The sequence below is a fragment of the Chiloscyllium plagiosum genome, unplaced genomic scaffold (assembly GCF_037043375.1).
Source record: "Chiloscyllium plagiosum isolate Xiang-an unplaced genomic scaffold, Cpla_swu_hap1 HiC_scaffold_12, whole genome shotgun sequence".
Lineage (NCBI taxonomy): Eukaryota > Metazoa > Chordata > Chondrichthyes > Orectolobiformes > Hemiscylliidae > Chiloscyllium > Chiloscyllium plagiosum.
Genome location: NW_028270150.1, coordinates 108,318,377 through 108,338,581, shown reverse-complemented (window position 1 = coordinate 108,338,581; position 20,205 = coordinate 108,318,377). Strand labels below are relative to the sequence as shown.

Here is a 20,205-nt window from a genome sequence, read left to right as displayed (position 1 = left end):
TGTCTTCAAGGCAGAGACTGATATATTCTTGATCTCGCAAGGAATTAAGGGCTACAGGGAGATTGCGGGTAAGTGGAGTTAAAATGTCCATCAATAATGATTGGATGGTGGCGTGGACTCAATGGGCCGAATAGCCTTACTTCCACTCCTATGTCTACATGTCTTATGATATTAAGACAAATTGATGAAGGAAGAGCAGTGGATGTGTGATTTTAACAGAGCATTTGAAAATATTCCCCATGGGATGCTCATTCAGAAAGTAAGGAGGTATGGGATACAGGGACATTTGGCTGTCTGGATTCAGAACTGGAAGGCCCATAGAAAACAGAGAGTGATCGTAGATGGAAGATATTCAGCCTGAAGCTCAGTGACCAGTATTGTTCTGCAGGGATCCGTTCTGCTGTTTGTGATTTTTCTAAGTGACTTGGGTGAGGCAGTGGAAGGGTGGGTTAGTAAGTTTGCTGATGACATGAAGGTTGGTGGAGCGTGGATAATGGTTGTTGTAGATTGCAATGGGACATTGACAGGATGCAGAACTGGGCTGGGAAATGGCAGATGAAGTTCAACCTGGAAAAGTGTGAAGTGATTCAGTTTGGAAGGTCGAATTGGAATGCAGATTACAGGGTTAAAGGCAGTGTGAAGGAACAGAGCGATTTGGGGTTCACATCCACAGATCCTTCAAAGTTGCCACCCAAGTTAATAGGGTTGTTAAGAAGGTGTATGGGGTGTTGACTTTCATGAGCAGGGGGATTGAGGTTAAGAGCAGTTCCATAAAGCCCTGGTTAGACCACACTTGGAACATTGTGTTTAGTTCTGGTCATCTCATTATAGGAAGGGTGTGCTTTAGAGAGGGTGCAAAGGAGATTTACTAGGATGCTGCCTGACTCAACTTGAACCACCTGCATGTGCTTGAACATTTCCCATTTGCCAGCATTTGGACATATCCCTCGAAACCATGATTTAGAGGTGGCAATGTTGGACTGCGGGGACAACGTTAAAAATCACGCGACACCGGGGTATAGTCCAACAGGTTGATTCGGAGGCACTAGTTTTCAAAGCTCTGCTTTAAACCAGGTGGTTGTGGAGCAGAATTATAAAACACAGAATTCATAGCAACAGGATTGCAGTGTCATGGAACGTAATATTAAACAAATTTAAATTAATCTTCAATCTTTTAGAATGATGATGCTAGTTTCAATTCTTTCATATGATGATGCTAGTTTCAATTCTTTCAGAACATTTTTAGAATTACATTCTTAAGATATCTTTAACAATAGGTGCCATCCCAACTCAGATAATACACGAAGGTGTGAGGTTAAAGTCTGACTGTGTCCCAATGTACAGAATCTTGCATGGATTTATACAGTTTTTGAGCAAAATAAATATAATTCTGCAAGTACAAATTCACCCCACAAACCTATGTGTGTAAGTGTGTGTATGTAAGGATGTGAGTGTCTGTGAGAGAGTGTGTAGATGCATGTGTGTGAGTGACTGTGTGAGTGGGTGTGAGTATGAGGGGCGTATGTGAGCTTATGAGAGGCAGCTTGTGCATGACAGAGGGTCTGCATGCGTGTGTGGGTCTTATAGGAGTGTGTGGGCCTGTAGCAATGTGTGGGTCTCATAGGAGTGTGTGGATCTTATAGGAGTGTGTGGGTCTGTAGGAGTGTGGTTTTGTGCATGTGTGTTTGTGCGTATATGTGAGAGAGTTGAAAGTGCAGTGGCATCACCTGTAGTGTGACTTGAACCCAAAGTCCCAGTTGACGCCATTCCCATGGGTGCCAAATGTGACTATCAGCCTCTGTTCAGCTTTCCATTGTTGCCTGCCCCAACAATGGGAGAATGGTCACCCAAATGTCCGAAACCGAATGTCCTGGACCGCTGAAGTGTTCTCCGAATGGGAGGGAAAACACCTGCCATTGTTGTGCGGTGATTGTTGTGCAGTGTTGTAGCATCTGCTCGGTCTCACTAATGTCCCATGCCTCAGGGTATCCTTGCCTGCAGCTTATGAGATAGACAATGTTGGCCAAGTACCTGCCGCATACAGGGTGGGTGTGTCCCCACGTGCAATGGTGGTATCTGTGTTGACACTCTGACACATCTTGCAGCAGCTGCCCTGACAGGGTTATATGGTGTCATGGTCAATGTGGTCCTGAAGGCTGGGCAGTTTGCTGTGAACAATGATCTGTTTAAGGTTTGGTGGCTATCTAAAGGTGAGCAGCGGAGGTAGAGGGAAGGTCTTGGTGAAATGCGCATCCTCATCAATAATGTGTTGCAGTCTGCGAAGAACATGGTGTAGTCTTTTGTTTCTGACCTGCACCGTCCAACACAAGGGCAACAATTATTGTCTGTTCTCTCCTTCTCTCTGAACTGGGAACTTCATTGTTCCACAAGTTAGAGACCACTACTGGCCACAAGTGGGAATTGCAACCAACCTACAGAAATACTCAAGAGTCTGTCAGGGTGAATGAAGTGAGCAAACAGATTCTGTCTGTGCTCGACACAATCAGATTGCTGTACATTTCAATTTTAAAAATAAAATTACCGATTCGATATAATTAATAACGTTCTTTGGATATTTGTGAACTGCCCGCCCACAAAAAAACTGAGAGTAATGTCGAAAGGAGTGAAATCCGGAAACATTTCTTTTGAAATAAAGTGAAAAACCAAGGAATGCTGCCCTGACTCCAGTTTATTTGAACCGGGTATCGCTTGACTCCTTAAACCGCCTGGGCGCATCCACAACTTCAAAGTTGTGGTTGCACTGCAGAGGTCTGGCAGACTCAATGTGATGTGCAGATGGAAGTGTTTAATTACCACTGAATATAACGGCTCTTTTTGTTTTTTATTGTTGAGTGGTTTAATGTTCACAGCTTGCGATGGCCGGGAATCAACCCCGGGTCAACTGCTTGGACAGTAGCTATGTTCACCACGATACCACCATCGCAACAGTAGGCTGCCCCCTACAAATCAGCTGATGTGCAATAATAGTTCTTGAGTCTAAATTTCGTTGTTGTTTTTGGGAAATTTTGCAGCGAAGTAGTAAAATTAAGTTTTACTGAGTGGGTAGGTCTCATTATGCCCCGCCTCACGCTTTAATAAACACACAAAGCAGCATTTCGGATTTCTCATGATCTGAAATCAATCAAGAACAATAATACCAAGAAAATCTCAGGGCCACTCTGGAACGATCACACAATTAAACCTTGTGATGTTCTCAGAAACTTGGCAGAACAGTGTTGAGAGTGTGTTGCTGGAAAAGCACAGCAGGTCAGTCAGCAGGGAAATCGATGTTTCGAGCTCTAGCATCTGCAGACCTCCCTGTCTCCGAGCAGAACAGTGTCATCCGCTCAGGTATTGACGGGGGCTTCGGGCAGCTTCTCCCGCGGGTCCAACGAAACACAAAGCGCTCGCCGGGAGGGCAAAGCGAGGGGGTGGGGTCAACAAGCACAGAGTAGGGTGATCCCGGTTCGTGAGGGGAAAAAGAAAACGCAGTGCGGTGAAATTGACAGAGGAAGTGAAATTGACATTGTCAGAGCAACCCAGCGGAAGGAGGTAGAGGGGCATAGAGGGGAGGTGGGCAAGATGGAAAGGACGGGGTCAAGGGAGGGCACAGACGGCTGTGTAAGGGCATGACCAAGTGTTAGCGTTCATGGTGTGGTAGGGGGAGGAAGGTCGGGTCTGCAGGCAATGATAGTCTCCAGCTCAGAGTCATGAGAACCCGGAATCACTGTGTGTGTGTGTGTGTGTGTGTGCCTGTGTGTGTGGGTGCATGTGTGGGTGTGTGTGGCTGTGTGTTTGGTGTGTGTGGCTGTGTGTGTGTCTGTGTGTATGTGTGTGTGTGTCTGTGTGTGTGGATGCATGTGTGGGTGTGTGTGGCTGTGTGTTTGGTGTGTGTGGCTGTGTGTGTGTCTGTGTGTATGTGTGTCTGTGTGTGTGGATGCATGTGTGGGTGTGTGTGCGGGTCTGTGAGAGTGTGTGTAGGTGCATGTGTGTGAGTGTACTGGGGTATTAGTATGTGAGAGGGTGCGTGAGTGGCTGTGAATGTGGGAGTGTATGAGTGAGTTTATGAGAGAGAGCTTGTGTTTGAGAGAGAGAATGCATGAGCTTGTGGGTCGGTAGGAGTGTACTTTTGTGTGTGTGTGCGTGTGTGTGTGCTTGTGCTTGTACGTGAAATAGTATCCAGTGCAGTGTTGTCACGTGTCGTGTGACATGAACCCAAGGTCCCAGTTAAAGCCATCTCCAACTTGACTATCAGCCTCTGCTTGGCCACTTTGCATTGTTGCCTGTCCCATAGTCTGCCTTGGAGGATGGTCACCCAGGGGTCCGAGACAGAAAGTCCCAGACCGCTAAAGTGTTCTCCGACTGGGAGGCTAGAACCAGTCTGACTCAAGATTGGGACACAGACAGACTTTAACCTCACACCTTTAATGCATTGTCTGAGCTGAGATGGCACCTCTTGTTAGAAAATCTGAAGTTATCTCGAGAAGGTAACTTTAAAAAGGTTCTGAGATTCTCATATTAAAGAACGGAAACTAGCAAACCCATTATAAAAGATGAAAGGCTTAAACTAAATGTGTTTAATATATCATTTCAGCTGCATGATACTGTAATCCTTTTGCTATAAATACTGTGTCTTATGGTCCTTCTTATCATCAGGTTGATCTACATCGCAAACACTCCATCCATTCTTTATCCTTCAAAGAAAATCAGTCACGTTCATCAGACACTACCTTCCCTTAACAAATCCATGATGACTATCTCGGATGATGACGTGGAGGAGCCGGTGTTGGACTGGGGTGGACAAAGTTCAAAATCACACAATACCAGGTTATAGTCCAACTAGCTTTCGGAGCACTCCTAAAACTAGTGCTTCCAAATAAAGCTGTTGGACTGTAACCTGGTGTTGTGTGATTTTTAACTTTATCCTGGATTAAACTTTCACTCACTGTGTGGTCATTTCTATCATCTCTCAGTGTTTCATCGAGTCTTTTTCTCACACTGGAAATATAAAAGCAGCTGGTCTCCATTCCTCCTATTTCTGACCTGCACCTAAAAAAATAACATGACCGATTCGATATGAGAAATAACGTTGTTTGGATATTTGTGAACTGCCCACCCACATTTCATTTGATAATAGGCCGTGTTTCACAAAAAACACTGAGAGTAATGTTGTAATGAGTGAAATCCGGAAACATTCCTTTTGAAATAAGATGGAAAACCAAGGAATTCTGCCATGACTCCAGTTTATTTGAACCGTGATCGACATGACTCCTTAATCCTCCTGGGCGCGTCCTCAACTTCAATGTCGTGTCTGCACTCCGGAGGTCTGGCAACGTTGGTGTGGCTGACTCAGTGTGATGTGCAGATGTAAATGCTGAATTACGACTGAAGGTTTCGGCTCTTTTGGTTGGGGAGTGGTTTTAAAATTCACAGCTTGCGATGGCCGGGAATCGAACCCGGGTCAACTGCTTGGAAGGCAGCTATGCTCACCACTATACCACCATCGCTACAGCACGCAGTCGCCTAGAAATCAGCTGATGTGCAATAATAGTTCTTGACTCTAAATGTCGTTGATGTTTTGTTGGAAATTTTGCAGTGAAACATTAGAATTGACAAGTCATAAAAGACTGAGATTTGTTGAGTGGGTAGGTCTCATTATGCCCCACCTCACTTTCTAATACACACAAAGCAGTATTTCGGATTTCTCATCATCTGAAATCAATCAATAACAAAAATAGCACGAAAATCCCAGGGCAACCCTGGAACGATCACACAATTAAAACTTGTGAAGTTCTCAGAAAGGGTCACCTGACCGGACCGTGAACTCTGATTTCTCTTCATACAGCTTTACCACCGACTTCGGGTTTGGTTTCGGACTTACTGCATCCGCAGTTCTTTCGGGTTTTAAAACTTGGGAAGGGTTTTTGGAAGACAAAAGGGCAAAAACAAAAGGAACTGTTAGACTGAGTCCATGCTGCAGTAATTGTGGAGAGGAGGGAATTCCGGGAAACAGTTCCGGAAGCAGAACCCTCTCGAGGAATATGGATTAATTGGGAGTTCGATCCCATTGATCGATTTGCAGTTTTCTCTTTGACTTTGTAGAAGAGGGGGAGGTGTCAGTCAGCAGGAAGGGGTTTTCACGGGAGGGCATGATTTGGAGTTGCCAGTGTTGGACTGGGGTATACAAAGTTAAACATCACACACCTTTGTTGGCTACGTAGAGCAGTTGATCTTCCGTAATTACACCGGCACCACTCCCCACCTCTTCCTCCGCTACATTGATAACTGCATTAGCGCCACCTCCTGCTCCCGCGAGGAGGTTGAGCAATTCATCAACTTCACCAACACATTCCACCATGACCTTAAATTTACCTGGACCATGTCTGACACCTCCCTCCCCTTCCTGGACCTTTCCATCTCCATTAGTGACGACCGACTTGACACTGACATTTTTTAGAAACCCACCGACTCCCACAGCTACCTGGATTACACCTCTTCCCACCCTACCTCTTGCAAAAATGCCATCCCGTATTCCCAATTCCTCCGCCTCCGCCGGATCTGCTCCCAGGAGGACCAGTTCCACCATAGAAAACACCAGATGGCCTCCTTCTTTAGAGACCGTAATTTCCCTTCCCACATGGTTAAAGATGCCCTCGAATGCATCTCGTCCACATCCCGCACCTCCGCCCTCAGACCCCACCCCTCCAACCCTAACAAGGACAGAATGCCCCTGGTGCTCACCTTCCACCCTACAAACCTCCGCATGAACCAAATCATCCGCCGACATTTCCACCACCTCCAAAAAGACCCCACCACCAGGAATATATTTCCCTCCCCACCCCATCCGCCTTCCACAAAGACCGTTCCCTCCGTGACTACCTGGTCAGGTCCACGCCCCCCTATGACCCATCCTCCCATCCTGGCACTTTCCTCTGCCACCGCAGGAACTGTAAAACCTGTGCCCACACCTCCTCCCTCACCTCTATCCAAGGCCCTAAAGGAGCCTTCCACATCCATCAAAGTTTTACCTGCACATCCACTAATATCATTTATTGTATCCGTCGCTCCTGATGCGGTCTCCTCTACATTGGGGAGACTGGGCGCCTCCTAGCAGAGCACTTTAGGGAACATCTCCGAAATACCCGCACCAATCAACTAAACCGCCCCATGGCCCAACATTTCAACTCCCCCTCCCACTCTGCCGAGGATATGGAGGTCCTGGGCCTCCTTCACCGCCGCTCCCTCACCACCAGTCGCCTGGAGGAAGAATGCCTCATCTTCCGCCTCAGAACACTTCAACCCCAGGGCATCAATGTGGACTTCAACAGCTTCCTCATTTCCCCTCCCGGCACCTTCCCCTGCAACCGCAGGAGGTGCAAGACTTGCGCCCACACCTCCCCCCTCACCTCCTTCCAAGGCCCCAAAGAAAACTTCCATATCCGCCACAGATTCACCTGCACCTCCACACACATCATCTATTGCATCCTCTGCACCCGATGTGGCCTCCTCTATATTGGGGAGACAGGCCGCCTACTTGCAGAGCGTTTCAGAGAACACCTCTGGGACACATGGACCAACCAACCCAACCACCCTGTAGCTCAACATTTGAATTCCCCCTCCCACTCCACCAAGGATATGCAGGTCTTTGGACTCCTCCATCGTCAGACCACAACAAAACGACGGTTGGAGGAAGAACGCCTCATCTTCCGCCTAGGAACCCTCCAACCACAAGGGATGAACTCGGATTTTACCAGTTTCCTCATTTCCCCTCCCCCCACCCTGTCTCGAATTCAGCACCGCCTTCCTAACCTGCAATCTTCTTCCCGACCTCTCCGCCCCCACCCCAGTCTGACCTATCACCCTCACCTTGACCTCTTTCCACCTATCACATTTCCGACGCCCCTCCCCCAAGTCCCTCCTCCCTACCTTTTATCTTAGCCTGCTGGACAAACTTTCCTCATTCCTGAAGAAGGGCTTATGCCCGAAACGTCGATTCTCCTGTTCCCTGGCTGCTGCCTGACCTGATGCGCTTTTCCAGCAACACATTTCCAGCTCATTTCCCCTTCCCCCACCTCATCCTAGTTTCAAACGTCCAGCTCCGCACTGTCCCCTTGACCTGTCTGGACTTGTCCGATCTACCTCGCAGCTTTTCCACCTATCCACTCCACCCTCTCCTCCCTGACCTATCACCTTCATCCCCTCCCCCACTCACCCATTATACTCTATGCTACTTTCTCCCCACCCCCACTCTCCCCTAGCTTATCTCTCCACGCTTCAGGCTCTCTGCCTTTATTCCTGATGAAGGGCTTTGCCCGAAACGTCGATTTCGCTGCTCGACGGATGCTGCCTGAACGGCTGTGCTCCTCCAGCACCACTGATCCAGAATATAGTCCAATAGGTTTAATTGGAAGCACTAGCTTTCGGAGCGCTGCTCCTTCATCAGGTGGTTGTCCGAAATCTAGAGCTTCCGATTAAATCTGTTGGACTATAACCTGGTGTTGTGTGATGTTTAACTTCACAGGAGGGGGTAGTCATGGGCAGCTGTTTAGTGAAGGTCGCTTCCACTGATGTGGGAACGCAGTGCACGCAAAAGCCTCCCTGCCCCAGATCGGCAACCAGAACCAAGATGGGCTTTCCAAGGTCAAGGGGTGCAGAGTGCTGAGGCCGCTGTTATAATTTAGTTACCAGCGGTCCCAAGTCCTTGGGATGCCGTGGCGCCTTAATGATAAATGGGATTGTGTGGAACCAAGACAGGGTCGTGGCAGAACAGTGTTGAGAGTGTGTTGCTGGAAAAGCACAGCAGGTCAGGCAGCAGGGAAATCGATGTTTCGGGCTCCAGCATCTGCAGACCTCCCTGTCTCCGAGCAGTCCAGTGTTATCAAGTTTAAGCAGAACGTCCACAGCTCCTCCCGCGGGTCCCACGAAACACAAAGCGCTCGCCGGGGGGGCAAAGCGAGGGGGTGGGGTCAACAAGCTCAGAGTAGGGTGACCCCGGTTCGTGAGGGGAAAAAGAAAACGCAGTGCGGTGAAATTGACAGAGGAAGTGAAATTGACATTGTCAGAGCAACCCAGCGGAAGGAGGTAGAGGGGCATGGAGGGGCGGTGGGCAAGATGGAAAGGACGGGGTCAAGGGAGGGCACAGACGGCGGTGTAAGGGCATGACCAAGTGTTAACGTTCATGGTGTGGTAGGGAGAGGAAGGTCGGGTCTGCAGGCAATGATAGTCTCCAGCTTAGAGTCATGAGAACCCGGAATCACTGTGTATGTGCCTGTGTGTGTGTGTGTGTGTGTGTGTGTCTGTGTGTGTGTGGGTGTGTCTGTGTGGGTGTGGGTGTGGCTGTGTGTGGTTGTGGCTGTGTGTCTGTGTGGGGGGGGGGGGTCTTTGTGTGTGTGCCTGTGTGTGTGTCGGTGTGTTTGTGTGTGTGTGGGTGCATGTGTGTGTTGATGTGGCTGTGGGTGTGTGGGTGTGTGTGGTGTGTGGGTGTGTGTGGGTGCCTGTGTGTGTGTGGGTGTGTTTGTGTGTGTGTGGGTGTGTGTGGGTGCCTGTGTGTGTGTGGGTGTGTTTGTGTGTGTGGGTGTGTGAGGGTGCATGTGTGTGTGGGTGTGGTTGTGGGTGTGTGGGTGTGTGTGTGTCTGTGTGTGGGTGTGTATGTGTGTGTGTGGGTGTGTGTGGGTGCCTGTGTGTATGTGGGTCTTTGTGTGTGTGCCTGTGTGTGTGTGGGTGTGTTTGTGTGGGTGTGGGTGCATGTGTGTGTTGGTGTGTTTGTGTGTGTGTGGGTGCATTTGTGTGTGTGGGTGTGGCTGTGTGTGTGTGCCTGTGTGTGTGGGTGCATGTGTGCATGTAGGAATGTGCGGGTCTGTGAGAGTGTGTGTAGGTGCATGTGTGTGAGTGTACTGGGGTATTAGTATGTGAGAGGGTGCGTGAGTGGCTGTGAATGTGGGAGTGTATGAGTGAGTTTATGAGAGAGAGCTTGTGTTTGAGAGAGAGAATGCATGAGTGTGTGGGTCGGTAGGAGTGTACTTTTGTGTGTGTGTGTGTGTGCTTGTGCTTGTACGTGAAATAGTATACAGTGCAATGTTGTCACGTGTCGTGTAACATGAACCCAAGGTCCCAGTTAAAGCCATCCCCATGGCTACCGAACTTGACTATCAGCCTCTGCTTGGCCACTTTGCATTGTTGCCTGTCCCATAGTCTGCCTTGGAGGATGGTCACCCAGGGGTCCGAGACTGAAAGTCCCAGACCGCTGAAGTGTTCTCCGACTGGGAGGTTAGAACCAGTCTGACTCAAGATTGGGACACAGACAGACTTTAACCTCACACCTTTAATGCATTGTCTGAGCTGAGATGGCACCTCTTGTTAGAAAATCTGAAGTTATCTCGAGAACGTAACTTTAAAAAGGTTCTGAGATTCTCATATTAAAGAACGGAAACTAGCAAACCCATTATAAAAGATGAAAGGTTTAACCTAAATGTGTTTAATATATCATTTCAGCTGCATGATACTGTAATCCTTTTGCTATAAATACTGTGTCTTATGGTCCTTCTTATCATCAGGTTGATCTACATCGCAAACACTCCATCCATTCTTTATCCTTCAAAGAAAATCAGTCACGTTCATCAGACACTACCTTCCCTTAACAAATCCATGATGACTATCTCGGATGATGACATGAAGGAGGCGGTGTTGGACTGGGGTGGACAAAGTTAAAAATCACACAATACCAGGTTATAGTCCAACTAGCTTTCGGAGCACTCCTAAAACTAGTGCTTCCAAATAAAGCTGTTGGACTGTAACCTGGTGTTGTGTGATTTTTAACTTTATCCTGGATTAAACTTTCACTCACTGTGTGGTCATTTCTATCATCTCTCAGAGTTTTATCGAGTCTTTTTCTCACACTGGAAATATAAAAGCAGCTGGTCTCCATTCCTCCTATTTCTGACCTGCACCTAAAAAAATAACATGACCGATTCGATATGAGAAATAACGTTGTTTGGATATTTGTGAACTGCCCACCCTCATTTCATTTGATATTAGGCTGTGTTTCACAAAACAAAACTGAGAGTAATGTTGAAATGAGTGAAATCCGGAAACATTTCTTTTGAAATAAGATGGAAAACCAAGGAATTCTGCCATGACTCCAGTTTATTTGAACCGTGATCGACTTGACTCCTTAATCCTCCTGGGCGCATCCTCAACTTCAAAGTTGTGTCTGCACTCCGGAGATCTGGCAACGTTGGTGTGGCTGACTCAGTGTGATGTGCAGATGTTAGTGTTTAATTACCACTGAAGGTATCGGCTCTTTTGGTTGGGGAGTGGTTTTAAAATTCACAGCTTGCGATGGCCAGGAATCGAACCCGGGTCAACTGCTTGGAAGGCAGCTATGCTCACCACTATACCACCATCGCTACAGCACGCATCCGCCTAGAAATCAGCTGATGTGCAATAATAGTTCTTGACTCTAAATGTCGGTGATGTTTTGTTGGAAATTTTGCAGTGAAACATTAGAATTGAGAAGTCATAAAATACTGAGATTTACTGAGTGGGTAGGTCTCATTATGCCCCGCCTCACTTTCTAATACACACATTTCGGATTTCTCATCATCTGAAATCAATCAATAACAAAAATAGCAGGAAAATCCCAGGGCAACCCTGGAACGATCACACAATTAAAACTTGTGAAGTTCTCAGAAAGGGTCACCTGACCGGAATGTGAACTCTGATTTCTCTTCATACAGCTTTACCACCGACTTCGGGTTTGGGTTCGGACTTACTGCATCCGCAGTTCTTTCGGGTTTTAAAACTTGGGAAGGGTTTTTGGAATACAAAAGGGCAAAAAAAAGGATCCGTTAGACTGAGGCCATGCTGCAGTAATTGTGGAGAGGAGGGAATTCCGGGAAACAGTTCCGGAAGCAGAACCCTCTCGAGGAATATGGATTAATTGGAAGTTCGATCCCGTTGATCGATTTGCAGTTTTCTCTTTGACTTTGTAGAAGAGGGGGAGGTGTCAGTCAGCAGTAAGGGGTTTTCACGGGACGGCATGATTTGGAGATGCCAGTGTTGGACTGGGGTATACAAAGTTAAAAATCACACAACACCAGGTTATAGTCCAACAGGTTTAATTGGAAGCACTAGCTTTCGGAGCGCTGCTCCTTCATCAGGTGGTTGTCCGAAATCTAGAGCTTCCAATTAAATCTGTTGGACTATAACCTGGTGTTGTGTGATGTTTAACTTCACAGGAGGGGGGTAGTCATGCGCAGCTGTTTAGTGAAGGTCGCTTCCACTGATGTGGGAACGCAGTGCACGCAAAAGCCTCCCTGCCCTAGATAGGTAACCTGAACCAAGATGGGCTTTCCAAGGTCAAGGCGTGTAGAGTGCTGAGACTGCTGTCATAATTTAGTTATCAGCGGTCCCAAGTCCTTGGGTTGCCCTGGTGCCCTGGTCCCAGCTCCAGGAAAGTATGCAGAACCTGTACCTGCTGCAGACGATGGGGGTCGAAGTCACGGAGGACCTCGAGGTGTTAAAGGACCAGCAAGCCTCGCTCATTGCCTCAGAGGCCTCCAAAATAATCTTCCGGTCCAGGGTCCGCTCAGTGGAGTATGACAAGGCGTGCTCACGTTTCTTCTTCCAGAAGGTGCACAAAGAGAGCTCCGATCTGAGCAGCCTGAAGGAAGAAGATGGCTCGATAACATCATCTCAGGCTGACATCATGAGGATCAGTAAATCCTTCTACGCCAGTCTGTATGACGCGAAGCTAACCGACAGCTCGGCCTCCCCAGTCGTTCCTGTCCTCTATCACGGAGGTCTTAGACGACAGAACACGGGAGAGGCTGGATCAGCCGCTATCTCTGGATGAGCTGACCAAGGCCCTCAAGTCCTTCGAAAAGAATAAAACTCCCGGAAGCGACGGCTTACCGGTCGAGCTCTATTCTGCTCTGTGGGACTTGATTGGCCAGGGCCTGCTGGAGGTGTATGTCAGTATGCTTCAGGCAGGTACCATGAGAGAATCCATGAGGAAAGGCATCATCACCCTCATCTACAAGCAGAAGGGGGCGAGGGAGGAACTCAAAAATTGGAGACCAATCTCATGTTGAATGCGGATTACAAAATTAGAACATCGAACATAGAACATAGAACAATACAGCACAGAACAGGCCCTTCGGCCCACGATGTTGTGCCGAACTTCTAACCTAGATTAAGTACCCATCCATGTACCTATCCAAATGCCGCTTAAAGGTCGCCAATGATTCCGACTCTACCACTCCCACAGGCAGCGCATTCCATGCCCCCACCACTCTCTGGGTAAAGAACCCACCCCTGACATCTCCCCTATACCTTCCACCCTTCACCTTAAATTTATGTCCCCTTGTAACACTCTGTTGTACCCGGGGAAAAAGTTTCTGACTGTCTACTCTATCTATTCCTCTGATCATCTTATAAACCTCTATCAAGTCACCCCTCATCCTTCGCCGTTCCAACGAGAAAAGGCCGAGAACTCTCAACCTATCCTCGTACGACTTCCTCTCCATTCCTGGCAACATCCTGGTAAATCTTCTCTGCACCCTCTCCAAAGCTTTCACATCTTTCCTAAAGTGAGGCGACCAGAACTGCACACAGTACTCCAACTGTGGCCTAACCAAAGTCCTGTACAGCTGCAACATCACTTCACGACTCTTGAATTCAATCCCTCTGCTAATGAACGATAATACTCCATAGGCCTTCTTACAAACTCTATCCACCTGAGTGGCAACCTTCAAAGATCTATCTACATAGACCCCAAGATCCCTCTGTTCCTCCACCTGACTAAGAACCCTACCATTAACCCTGTATTCCGCATTCTTATTTGTTCTTCCAAAATGGACAACCTCACACTTGGCAGGGTTGAACTCCATCTGCCACTCCTCAGCCCAGCTCTGCATCATATCTAAGTCCCTCTGCAGCCGACAACAGCCCTCCTCACTATCCACAACTCCACCTATCTTTGTATCATCTGCAAATTTACTGACCCACCCTTCGACTCCCTCATCTAAGTCATTAATAAAAATTACAAACAGCAGAGGACCCAGAACTGATCCCAGCGGAACTCCACTTGTAACTGGGCTCCAGGCTGAATATTTACCATCTACCAGCACTCTCTGCCTTCGACCGGTTAGACAGTTTTCTATCCAATTGGCCAAATTTCCCTCTATCCCATGCCTCCTGACTTTCCGCATAAGCCTACCATGGGGAACCTTATCAAATGCCTTACTAAAATCCATGTACACTACATCCACTGCTCTACCCTCATCCACATGCTTGGTCACCTCCTCGAAGAATTCAATAAGACTTGTAAGGCAAGACCTCCCCTTCACAAATCCGTGCTGGCTGACCCTAATCAAGCAGTGTCTTTCCAGATACTCATAAATCCTATCCCTCAGTACCCTTTCCATTACTTTGCCTACCACAGAAGTAAGACTAACAGGCTTGTAATTCCCGGGGTTATCCCTATTCCCTTTTTTGAACAGGGGCACAACATTCGCTACTCTCCAGTCCCCTGGTACCACCCCCGTTGCCAGTGAAGACGAGAAGATCATTGCCAACGGTACTGCAATTTCCTCTCTTGCTTCCCACATAATCCTAGGATATATCCCGTCAGGCCCGGGGGACTTGTCTATCCTCAAGTTGTTCAAAATGTCCAACACATCTTCCTTTCTAACAGGTATCTCTTCTAGCTTACCAGTCCATTTCACACTCTCCTCTTCTACAATACGGTCCCTCTCGTTCGTAAATACTGAAGAGAAGTACTTGTTCAAGACTTCTCCTATCTCTTTCGACTCATACACAGTCTCCCACTACTGTCCTTGATCGGACCTACCCTCGTTCTCGTCATTCTCAGGTTTCTCACATACGCATAAAATGCCTTGGGGTTATCCTTGATCCTATCCGCCAACGATTTTTCATGCCCTCTCCTAGCTCTCCTAATCCCTTTGTTCAGGTCCCTTCTGGCTATCCTGTATCCCTCCACTGCTCTGTCTGAATCCTGTTTCCTCAACCTTATGTAAGCCTCCTTCTTCCTCTTTACCAGACATTCAACCTCTCTCGTCAACCAAGGCTCCCTCACACGACCATTTCTTTCCTGCCTGATAGGTACATACATATCATGGACACGTCGTATCTGCTCTTTGAAAAAGTTCCACCTTTCCACCACATCCTTCCCTGACAGCCTATGCTCCCAACATATGCTCCTCAAATCCTGCCTTACAGCATCATAATTTCCCTTCCCCCAATTATAAAATCTACCTTGTTGTGCGCACCTATCTCTCTCCATAACCAAGGGGAAAGTCACAGAATTGTGGTCACCATCACCAAAATGTTCACCCACTAACAAGCCCACCACTTGTCCCGGTTCATTACCGAGTACCAAATCCAATATGGCCTCCCCTCTGGTTGGACAATCTACATACTGCGTTAGAAAAGCTTCCTGGACACACTGCACAAACACCGCCCCATCCAATCTACTTGATCTAAAGAGCTTCCAATCAATATTTGGGAAGTTGAAGTCGCCCATGACTACGACCCTGTGGGCTTCTGCACCTTTCCAAAATCTGTTTCCCAATCTGTTTCTCCACATCTCTGCTGCTATTGGGGGACCTATAGTAAACACCCAACAAGGTGACTGCACCTTTCCTATTTCTGACTTCAGCCCATACTACCTCCAGAGGCAGATCCCCCTCAAACTTCCTTTCTGCAGCCGTTATACCATTTCTAATTAGCAATGCCACCCCCCCCTCCTTTTTTCCCACCCTCCCTAATCTTACTGAAACACCTGTAACCAGGAACCTCCAACAGCCATTCCTGTCCCTCATCTATCCACGTTTCCGTGATGGCCACAACATCGTAGTCCCAGGTACCGATCCACGCCTTAAGTTCACCCACCTTATTTCTGATACTCCTTGCGTTGAAGTATACGCACTTGAGCCCATCTCTGTGTCCGCAAGTAGTCCCTGTCAGTGCTACCTTCTCCACAGCCTCCCTACAGTCTTGGGCATCCTGACACACAGCTAGCTTACTTGCTGGACTACAAGTCCGGATCCCATCCCCCTGCCAAATTAGTTTAAACCCCCCCGAAGAGTGCTAGCAAACCTACCCCCCAGGATATTGGTGCCCTTCTGGTTCAGGTGCAACCCGTCCTGTTTGTACAGGTCCCACCTTCCCCAGAATGCAGTCCAATTGTCCAAATATCTGAAGCCCTCCCTCCTACACCAGCCTTGCAGCCACGTGTTCAACTGCACTCTCTCCCTATTCTTTGCCTCACTGTCACGTGGCACCGGCAACAACCCAGAGATGACGACTCTGTCTGTCCTAGCTTTTAGCTTCCAGCCTAACTCCTTGAGCTCTTGAATGACCTCCCCACCCCTCTTCCTACCTATGTCGTTGGTGCCAATGTGTACCATGACTTCTGGCTGCACACCCTCCCCCTTAAGGATTCTGAAGACACGGTCTGAGACGTCTCGGACCCTAGCACCCGGGAGGCAACAAACCATCCGTGAGTCTCGCCCATGTCCACAGAACCGCCTGTCTGTCCCTCTAACTAGAGAGTCCCCTATAACTAGCGCTCTCCTCCTCTCCCCCTTTCCCTTCTGAGTCTCAGAGCCACAGACCCCTTCACTGCAGCCTACACCTGCAACGCTGTCCCCCCCAACAGTTTCCAAAGCTGTATAATTCTGTATAATTCTGTCAAAGGTAATCGTCAACCGGGTCAGGTCTGCTCTGGGGTTGGTGATTCACCCTGACCAAACCTGTGCTGTGCCGGGCAGGAAGATTGCTGAGAGTCTCGCACTCCTCAGGGATACGATCGCCTACGTGCAGGACAGAGGGTTGGACACCTGCCTGATCAGCCTGGACCAGGAGAAAGCCTTTGACAGGATATCACACAGGTATATGAGAGATGTTCTCTCCAAAATGGGCTTTGGGGAGGGAATCTGCAATTGGATCAGACTGCTCTACACTAACATTGTCAGTGCAGTCTCAATCACTGAGTGAGAATCAGATAGCTTCCCAGTCAGATCTGGAGTCAGGCAGGACTGCCCTCTCTCTCCTGCCTTATTTGTGTGCTGCATAGAGCCATCTGCTGAGTCCATCAGGAAGGATGCGAGCCTGAGAGCGGTGACTAATCCTGACAGCGGGGGCCTGCAGGTTCAGGCCTCCCTGTACATGGATGACGTCGCCATTTTCTGCTCAGATCCACTGTCCGTGCGCAGACTCATGTGCATTTGTGACCAGTTCGAACGGGCCTCGGGGGCCAAGGTAAACCGAGGCAAGAGCGAGGCCATGCTCTTCGGGAACTGGGCCGACCAATCCTCCATCCCCTTCACTGTCAGGACTGACCACCTGAAGGTGCTGGGTATTTGGTTCGGGGGGGCTGGAGCGTGCGCCAAGTCTTGGGAGGAGCGTATCAGCAAAGTGAGGCAGAAACTGGGCAGATGGAAGCTACGGTCGCTCTCCATCGCGGGAAAAAACTTGGTCATCAGGTGTGAGGCACTGTCATTGCTATTATACATGGCACAGGTCTGGCCTATTCCCAGAACCTGTGCCACTGCAGTCATCTTCCAGTTTATATGGAGGTCAAAGATGGACCGGGTCCGAAGGGACTCGCTGTACAAAGATCTGGGCAACGGGGGAAAAAATACACCCAATGCCACCTTCACCCTGATGGCCACCTTTGTGTGTGGCTGCATCAAGCTGTGCGTGGATCCCCGGTATGCAAACACCAAGTGTCACTACGTACTGAGGTTCTACCTGTCCCCGGTGTTGCGAAGGATGGGCCTGGCCTCGCTGCCGCGGAACGCTCCGAGTAGTTGGACCATTCCGTATCACCTGTTCTTCGTGGAGAAGTTTATGAAGAAAAACACCTTTGACCACAAGTCCATCATGAAGTAGTCAGCACGTAGTGTCCTTGAGACCCTTCGGGAAAAGGAGAGGGCGGATCCTATCGAGCGGTTCCCTGAGCAGACTGTCAAAGCCATTTGGCAGAATGCCTCATCGCCAGAACTTTCCAACAAGCACCAAGACACAGCTTGGCTGGTGGTGAGAAGGGCTCTGCCTGTGAGATCCTTTATGCACGCCAGGACTCTCAGCCGCACCGCACACTGTCCTCGAAGCGGCTGAGGGGGGGACGAGACTGTCACACACCTCCTTCTAGAATGTGCCTATGCAGAGGAAGTCTGGAGAGGAATGCAGTGGTGTTTGTCGAGATTCGTCCCGAGCAGCGCCGTCACGCGGGACTCCGTGCTCTATGGCCTGTTCCCCAGGACGCACACCGAGACGAACATCAACTGTGCCTGGAGGATCATCAACTCAGTGAAGGACGCTCTCTGGGCGGTCTGAAACCTGTTGATGTTCCAGCTGAAGGAGTTGACCCCGACTGAGTGTTGCAGACTGGCACATTCCAGGGTCCAGGACTACGCGTTGAGGGACGCGCTGAAGCTTGGGGCAGCTGCCGCAAAGGCGCGGTGGGGAAAGACCACCGTGTAACATCTGCCTGCCTAAAGAAGAACAGGGGGCCCATGCAGTCAGTTGGGCCCTGCTGATGCCTCAGCTAAAAATGTAATCGTACAGACCTGTAAATAGGAATGATTACTCTGTTTTCGGTATGCAAACAAATGGAATGTTTACATATGTATGGCATGTCCAGTTGTACAGATTATCAAAGTATTTTATGAATAAAGTATATTTTTGAAATAAAAAAAATTATTCACCTGACTCCTTAATCTTCCAGGGCACATCCTCAACTTCAAAGTGGTGGCCGCACTCGAGAGTTTTGGCCCCGTTAATGTGGCTGACTCAAGGTGATGTGCAGATGTAAGTGTTTCATTCCCACTGCTGGAAATGGTCTTTTTGATGTTGAGTGTTTTAAAAGTCACAGATTGCGATGGCCGGGAATCGAGCCCGGGTCAACTGCTTGGAAGGCAACAACGCTCACCACTATACCACCATCACTATATCCAAAAGTACCCGAGAAATCAGCTGATGTGCAATAATAGTTCTTGATTCTAAATGTCGTTGATGTTTTGTTGGAAATTTTGCAGTGAAATATTAGAATTGAGAAGTCATAAAAGACTGAGATTTACTGAGTGGGTAGGTCTCATGATGCCCCGCCTCACTTTTTAATACACACAAAGCAGTATTTCGGATTTCTCCTCATTCTGAAATCAATCAATAACAAAAATATCGCGAAAATCCCAGGGCAACCCTGGAACGATCACACAATTAAAACTTGTGAAGTTCTCAGAAAGGCTCACCTGACCGGACCGTGAACTCTGATTTCTCTTCATACAGCTTTACCACCGACTTCGGGTTTGGGTTCGGACTTACTGCATTCGCAGTTCTTTCGGGTTTTAAAACTTGGGAAGGGTTTTTGGAAGACATAAGGGCAAAAAAAAAGGATCCGTTAGACTGAGGCCATGCTGCAGTAATTGTGGAGAGGAGGGAATTCCGGGTAACAGTTCCGGAAGCAGAACCCTCTCGAGGAATATGGATTAATTGGGAGTTCGATCCCGTTGATCGATTTGCAGTTTTCTCTTTGACTTTGTAGAAGAGGGGGAGGTGTCAGTCAGCAGTAAGGGGTTTTCACGGGACGGCATGATTTGGAGATGCCAGTGTTGGACTGGGGTATACAAAGTTAAACATCACACAACACCAGGTTATAGTCCAACAGGTTTAATTGGAAGCACTAGCTTTCGGAGCGCTGCTCTTTCATCAGGTGGTTGTCCAAAATCTAGAGCTTCCAATTAAATCTGTTGGACTATAACCTGGTGTTGTGTGATGTTTAAGTTAGAGTCATAGAGATGTACAGCATGGAAACAGACCCTTCGGTCCAACATGTCCAGATATCCCAACCCAATCTAGTCCCACTTGCCAGCACCCGCCCCATATCCCTCCAAACCCTTTCTATACATATACCCATCCAAATGCCTCTTAAATGTTGCAATTGTACCAGTCTCCACCATATCCTATCCTATCCATGCCCCTCATAATTTTATAAGCCTCTATAAGCTCAACCCTCAGCCTCCGACGCTCCAGGGAAAACAGCCCCTGTAGCTCAGATCCTCCAACCCTGGCAACATCCTTATAAATCTTTTCTGAACGCTTTCAAGTTTCACAAAATCTTTCCGATAGGAAGGAGACCAGAATTGCACGCAATATTCCAACAGCCGCAACATGACCTCT

General features: G+C 48.3%; 2 non-coding genes across 2 annotated transcripts; both read right to left on the bottom strand.

Annotated features, from left to right (window-relative positions):
- Positions 1–5,435: 5,435 nt before the first annotated feature.
- trnag-ucc (transfer RNA glycine (anticodon UCC)) lies at positions 5,436–5,507 on the bottom strand. The gene has a single exon. It is a non-coding gene; the product is annotated as a tRNA-Gly (tRNA).
- A 5,826-nt stretch (positions 5,508–11,333) lies between these two features.
- trnag-ucc (transfer RNA glycine (anticodon UCC)) lies at positions 11,334–11,405 on the bottom strand. Its single transcript has one exon. It is a non-coding gene; the product is annotated as a tRNA-Gly (tRNA).
- Positions 11,406–20,205: the final 8,800 nt, after the last annotated feature.